Source organism: Zingiber officinale, chromosome 2A (genome assembly GCF_018446385.1).
Source record: "Zingiber officinale cultivar Zhangliang chromosome 2A, Zo_v1.1, whole genome shotgun sequence".
NCBI lineage: Eukaryota > Viridiplantae > Streptophyta > Magnoliopsida > Zingiberales > Zingiberaceae > Zingiber > Zingiber officinale.
Window position 1 is genome coordinate 32,275,229 of NC_055988.1, and position 7,722 is coordinate 32,282,950.

General features: G+C 40.8%; 1 non-coding gene across 1 annotated transcript; it reads left to right on the forward strand.

Moving 5' to 3' along the window:
• The first annotated feature begins 6,974 nt into the window (after positions 1-6,974).
• On the forward strand, positions 6,975-7,080 carry LOC122044744. The gene has a single exon (XR_006129756.1). It is a non-coding gene; the product is annotated as a small nucleolar RNA R71 (small nucleolar RNA).
• The last annotated feature ends 642 nt before the right edge of the window (positions 7,081-7,722 follow it).

The window sequence follows — 7,722 nt, forward strand, 5'->3', positions numbered from 1 at the left end:
TCTCGAATGAGATGGAAGCGCCGTAGTACGTGTTTGGTCCGCTGGTGTGAGCGAGGTTCCTTTGTCTGTGCTATAGCTCCATTGTTGTCACAATAGAGCTCAATAGGGTCAGCAATGCTAGGAACCACCCCAAGTTCAGTGATGAACTTGCGAATCCAAACTGCCTCCTTTGCTGCCTCTGATGCAGCAATATACTCGGCATCTGTCGTAGAATCAACTACTGTGTCCTGCTTCGAACTCTTCCAGCTCACAGCACCACCATTAATGCAAAACACGAACCTCGACTGCGATCTATAGTCATCCTGGTCGGTCTGGAAGCTAGCATCACTGTAACCTTTTACAGCTAGCTCATCATTGCCTCCATATATCAAGAAATATTTTTTAATCCTTCTTAAGTACTTAAGAATGTTCTTGACCGCTATCCAGTGACTTTCACCTGGATCTGACTGGTATCTTCTAGTCATGCTCAAAGCATAAGAGACATCAGGTCGAGTACATAGCATGGCGTACATGATCGATCCTATGGCTGAGGCATAAGGGATCTGATCCATGCGGTCTCTCTCCTCTCTAGAAGAGGGACTTTGAGTCTTCGAAAGACTCACGCCATGTGACATCGGCAGAAATCCCTTCTTGGAGTTCTGCATGGCAAACCGAAGGAGTACCATGTCAATGTATGTACTCTGACTTAGGCCAAGCAACCTCTTAGATCTATCTCTATAGATCTGTATCCCTAGAATGCGGGATGCCTCACCTAAGTCCTTCATTGAGAAGCAACTCCCTAGCCAAGTCTTGACAGACTGAAGCATAGGGATGTCCTTCCCAATGAGTAGTATGTCATCCACATACAATATGAGGAAGACAACTATGTCCCCTACAACCTTCTTGTAGACATAAGGTTCATCTTCATTCTTGATGAAACCAAACTGTTTGATCGCATCATCGAATCGAAGATTCCAGCTCCGAGAAGCTTGCTTTAGTCCATAAATGGACCTATGCATCTTGTATACTCTACTAGTATGTTGTGGATCTACAAAACCCTCAGGTTGTTGTTACGCTCTGCAAGTGTACGGAAATGTCGCAAGTAATATAAAAGATTATCGTATCCACAGGGACTGGAATAAGCATTAGAAATGTTTCAATGCGAATTAGCTAAACAACTATCCAATTGTTTCAAATGCAAAGTGAAGGTAAACAAATCTAATATTAAAGATCAACAAACAAGAATTTAGTGTTTTGGGTTATGATAAAGGGAGATTCTAGGAGTTTCGGTTTCTTTGTAAGATTTCTTGAATGTAAATGGTTCACCTATTCTTATCCCTCAATCGCCAAACACTTGTAGAAAGTTGCCGGTTCTCTCTTGCAATAGATAACCGGCTAAGGACTGAGAAATGTATCTAAATATGATCAATTAGACGTGAACCTACATTGTCCTTACACAGAAGCGCACCTATTACTATGCCTTCCTCGGATATCAACATAGAAGCCCACAACTTATTAATCTATCAAGATACAAGAAACTAATCACAAGATCCATCCTACTCTCTTGAATATTCCTATTTCCTCTTCAAGATTATCTCTCAAACGTCCTTACACGGGCTTGCACCTGTCACGTGGATCCCTCGGATGATCGAGTGAGAGTTTATCTTTACAAAGTCCACAAGAAATCCAAACAATCAATCAAGAATGAGAATTAAGCACAAATCACCATTAATCATTCAAGATCTCATTGATACAAGCAAGACAATGTCATTTAAACAAAAAATTGGCAAATCCATAAGAGATTACATCAATCCATCATACAAATACTTCCTTAATCCTAGAATACAAGATCTACTCCATGAATCGAGGAAGAATACCCGAAGAAATAAAGATTACAAGCATTTCTTAAATCCCCAATCCAAGAAACCAAGAAAAGGGGGAAAGAGAAAACTTATCTACGAAGAAGCCTCGTCTTCGGATCCAATCCTCGCTCCAGAGTCGAAATCGTCAAGAACTCCCCTCGAATCGCCCAGAAATCCTCCCAAGAATGGGAGGAAACCACCAAATCTTGCCTTCTCCCAAAGGGGGAGAGATCCCCTTTCAATTCATGAAGGAGGGTTTAAATAGAGGAGGAAATCGGGCGCCACACGGCCCCATGACACGGCCGTATGAGATTCACACGGCCATGTCCAGTTCCTTCTCTGCCAAAGCTGCACGGCCGTGTGACTCACACGGCCAGGACCCTTCTGTTCTCTGGAAACCACAGCCACGACCCCACTGTGGTCTGGAAATCCTACACGGCCGTGTGGTGCACACGGCCACCACCTGCTTGGCTTCTGGAAACCTCACACGGCCGTGTAGATCTACACGGCCATGTAAGGCATCTGCTCTAATTTCTTCAAATCAAGACACAGCCGTGTGAGATTCACACGGCCATGTCCAGCTCCTTCTCTGCCAAAGTTGCACGGCCGTGTGACTCACACGGCCAGGACCCTTCTGTTCTCTGGAAATGCTACACGGCCGTGTGGTGCATACGGCCACCACCTGCTTAGCCTCTGGAAACCTCACACGGCCGTGTGGTGCACACGGCCACCACCTGCTTGGCCTCTGGAAACCTCACACGGCCGTGTAGATCTACACGGCCATGTAAGGCATCTGCTCTAATTTCTTCAAATCAAGACACGGCCGTGTGAGATTCACACGGCCATGTCCTCTTCCCTTCCTGTTAAAACCACACGGTCGTGTGTGGTACACGGCCTGATGCTCTCTCCCTTCAATTCCTTCCAAGCTTGCCCGAGGACGCATAATCTTCACCAATTTCGACTCCTGTGTACAGAAAATGCACAAAAAGCAGATCTCCGAACCAGAAGAGTAAATATGCTAAAAGGAAAGCTGGAAATATAAAAGTGCATAGATCAAGCATGCTCAAAGTATGTAAATGTGCGTAAAAACATGCATAAAAGAGTATATAATCTACGCACATCACACCCCCAGACTTAAAACATTGCTTGTCCTCAAGCAAAATGCTGCAGTCTAAATTCATATGTTCTACAACACATTCATAAAACCTAGTGCACTTTCCTAACTCTATCAAAAAGTTTCATCAACAAACGTGATCATGGAAAAAAGTAAAGTATGGTTCAAGCATAAGAATCTTGTGCACAGTGTAAAAGTAACTCAACACCCTTCAAGTTTCAATCCATGTCTTAGTCAAGTCGTCATCAAATTTGAATTCCTAGTGTTTCCAGTGAAAGACAAGTAACCAGTGATAGGCACTTACTCACCATTCACTTGGTTCATATTTCTCAACTAACCCAAGGTCTCAAAGGTGTGCTCAATCTCAAGGGAAGCTAAGCAGTCATTTCCCTAGTAACCTAACTCGGTCTCAAAGGGGTGACTTGCTAGATTACACTCATGACAACTATTTTTTATATCCCTTATTTTTTTTATTTTTTTTTTATAAGTGTTTGTGTTATGCAAAACTTATTCACAAATGTACTTTTAGCACACATGTTGGGATATTTTGATTTTTCCAAATGACCTTTAATGATTTGAGCCTCATCCAGTAACCAAAATGAAAGTTGAGAAATCACCATGGAAACCAAGTACTAAGCAAACAAGATGAATCATGACTATTTCAATGACATCAACTATTCAAGCATCAAGCACAAGTGTAGTGAAGATAAAATCCTTAAGGTTGAACCAAAACTAAAACTCATCACCATAAGATTCTTAGCTTATTAATGCTTCCCAAGATAGAAAAAAGAACTACACAAAGTTTACTACTAGCATCATTCGAACATCATGAATCAAGACAATAATCGTGCTAACATTTCACTTGAATCCAAGAAAGCATATAAGTGAAGATTTGATGTTCTCAAAATTTCCATGATTATTTCAAAAACAAGCAAAATAAAGCAACAAGCAATGAAAATAAGAACCAACATGAAAAACTAACAAAAACTAAAAACTACATGACACCCCCCAGACTTAAACTTTTCATCGTCCCGATGAAATCAATATGGTGGAGGAGGTGGAGGTGGACGAGGGAAAGGAGGTCTACGACGTGGTTGGCCAATAGGAAAACTAGGAAAACTTGGAATCTCACCCAAGGATCTATGATACTCATATAAAGCATCTACTTGTTGGCTAGTAAGCATCATGCTCTGCATAAAATCTCTCATCCTAGCCTGATCAGTATCATAAATATATAGGCAAATGTGTGTACATAATATCACTCCAATCCAAAAACCCAATCATCAAATCTACATCTTCCCTAATTCCAAGCATATCAAGAACAGTTGGGTCCATATATCTAGTACACACTATCTTTCTATTGACAAGAATTGCAAATCTAGTTACTTGATCATCATTTCTAAACACAATATTGAATTCATTGTCATTACCTTCGTTGCGTGAAGTCCTTTTGCCTTTGCCCTTCACTGGTTGTTTTCCTTTGTCCCTTGATGGCTCCTTCTCTTTGTCTCCACTGGATCCACCACCTCCTTTGCGAAGTTTCTTCAAAATGTTGGACATCTTGATGAGTTTAGATAGGGGAAGAATTGTCTAGGGTTGGAAAAATGGAACTCAAAGAACAAAACTTCAAAGAGCAAAGATCTTAGGTTAGGAGAACAAAAAGTCCAAGTCTTAGAGAGGAGGAGAATCCGGATCTAAGAGATCTTGAGAGATTAGAGAGGAGTTTTTAAGAGATTGGGAGAGAAAGAGATGTTTTGGAGAGTTGGGGGTGTGCGGAACACGGCCAAGATCTGGCCGTGTAAGGTAGAAAGAAGACTTTAATAACTCTCCTACATGGGTCGTGCAGATCCACACGGCCTCCCCCTCTTCCTTCTCTGGATTCTTCGCACGGCCGTGTCTGGGACACGACCTCTCCATCTTTCCTCTCGGGATTCTTTACACGGCCGTGTTTGGGACACGGCCAAGACCTTTTTCTCCTCGGGAGATCCTACACGGCCGTGTCTGGATGACACGGCCCAAGCACTTCCCTTCTCTGCAACCTTTGCATGGCCGTGTATAGCACACGGCCGGGCTCTGTTTTGCACCTAACCTGAAAACAAAATCAAAAGAATGCATCAAACCAAAAGAAATTAAAATACAAATCAAAACTAACTAAAAGAACCCTTGGGTTGCCTCCTAAGAAGCGCTTGTTTAAGGTCTTTAGCTCGACCAAACTTGATCATTCACTTCTTTTCCTCGCCCTTGGAGGACAGATACACTTTTCGTTTTTGTTGGGAGATCTTCTCCCAATATCTTCCACCACATTGTCTCCTTCGTTTGGTGGCCTTCCATGAGGATGGAAATTCCATTCCTCAAGTTTATAAATGCTTGTCCTACTACAAGCATTTAAAAGAGACGAGACATGGTTAGAGATATTAGATAAATCATATTCCAACCTTTCCTTACCAATTACCAAAGAAAGCTTATGATTTTTGACATCAATTATAGCTCCAGCTGTAGCAAGGAAAGGTCTTCCTAATATGATAGGAATCCTGGGGTCCTCTTCCATGTCCAACACGACAAAATCTGTGGGAATAACATTCCCATCCACCTCTACTGGCACATCCTCTATAATACCCAAAGGGTACCTGCAGGAATGATCGGCAAGTTGAAGTACCATAGTAGTAAGTTTAATGTTTTTGAGACCTAATTTATTACAAATTGAATAGGGAATGAGGCTAACACTTGCCCCCAAATCACAAAAAGCTTTTTCAAAAAATTCTTTTCCTATGTTGCAAGGAATATAAAAGCTCCCTGGGTCCTTTAGTTTTGGGGAAGTGTTCTTCTCCAAAATAGCACTACATTCCTCACTAAGCGCAATGGTCTCAACCTCTCCTCTTCTTCTCTTGTTTGACATGAGATCCTTCAGGAATTTGGCAAATCTAGGCATTTGAAGAATAGCATCAATAAGAGGTACCTCTACACAAATTTCCTTAACTTTTTCTAAAAACTTGCCAAATTCTTCATCTTTCTTAAGCATTGTAAGTCTCTGAGGAAAAGGGACAGCTTTGCTCTGATGGTTCAGTGGAAGAGTCTCTTCAACCTCAATGGTACTCTCCTCATTAGCTTGAATCTGATTTGGTATAAGAGGAGAGAGCTCTTCTTCTTTTTGTATCCCTTTTGAAGCGGTCACTTGGGAGTCTCCCAAGGTCCGTCCGCTCCTAAGCTCAATTCTATTGCAATGCTCCATAGGATTCACATCAGGTTTTCCTGGAAGTTGTCCTGGTGCTCTGGATGATGAGGAAGCTAGTTGGGCAATTTGACTATCCTGGATCTTTTGATGCTTTTCAGAATTATCCATTCTCTGAATGAGCTTTGCTAAATCTTGCTTCATTTCATTCTGACTTGAGATAATTTCTTCAAGCATCTTTTCAATATTTGACTTTGGTAAGCCTTGAGAAGATAGATGTTGAAAATTTTGTTGCCCAGCTTGAAAATTTGGTCTTGCCCCCATAGATGGTCCTTGATCTTGATTATTTCTGTAAGAAAAATTGGGATGACTCTTCCATCCAGGGTTATAAGTATTTGAGTATGGGTTGTTCTGCCTTTGATTGTAACTCATGATTGCATCACATTGTTCCAGTTGATTGATTTGTGCAGTGATAGCTCCCAATGGACATGAGTCATTTGAATGCTCTGAACTCCCACATACTTCACAAGATGTACTAATAGCATTGACCATATTAGCACTAGTCCCCATATTCTCAAATTTCTTTGTAAGAGCGTCCAATTTTGCAGACAAAAGAGTGACTGCATCTACATCAAACTTCCCTGATGCTTTAATTGTTGGGTTTACAGAAGAATAGCCACCACTTCTTTCATTTGCCCATTGATGATGATTTCGTGCTACACTGTCAATAATTTCTTCAGCTTCATCTAAACTTTTATTCATAAGTGCCCCTCCAGCAGCTGAATCAAGGGACACTTTGGTATGATAGTTGATACCATTATAAAAAGTGTGCAACACTAACCATCTTTTCAACCCATGATGTGGGCATTGTCTGAGCATACTATTATATCTATCCCATGCTTCAAAAAGATATTCTGAGTCAGTTTGCTTGAAGCTTGCAATTAAATTCCTTATATGAGCTATTTTGCTTGGTGGATAGAATTTATCAAGAAACTGTTGCTCACACTGCTCCCAAGTGGTGATGCTATTAGGGGCTAAAGAATTCATCCATCGCTTTGCCTTATCTCTTAAAGAAAACCCAAATAATAATAATCTAACTGCTTCTGAAGGAACTCCATTCATTTTCATGGTACCACATATTTCATAAAATACCTCTAAGTGTTGATTGGGGTCTTCATGAGGTCCTCCACCAAATTGGTTCTGCTGCACCATAGATATAATTGCGGGTTTGATCTCAAAGTTATTAGCTTCCACTGAAGGTCTTGAAATACTAGATCGAAAACCTCTTGCATAAGGTGCAGCATAATCCTTGAGTGGTCTATTCGCCATGTTCAAATGTTCCTGTTCTTCAATTTGCCTTTGCAGAATTCTTCTTTTATGGAAAGTTCTGTCAATCTCAGGGTCAAAAGGAAAGAATTCCCCTGCAAAGTTAGATCTTCACATACACAAGAACAAGATAGCAAATGACAATTCAACAGAAAAAGAGAAAAATAAAAGAATCAAAAATGCAGAATTGAATTTGTACAAAAAGAATTAACAAGAAGTAAAAGTTATACAAGAAAGTAAAAACAGAAATCTAATGATTAGTTACAACTATG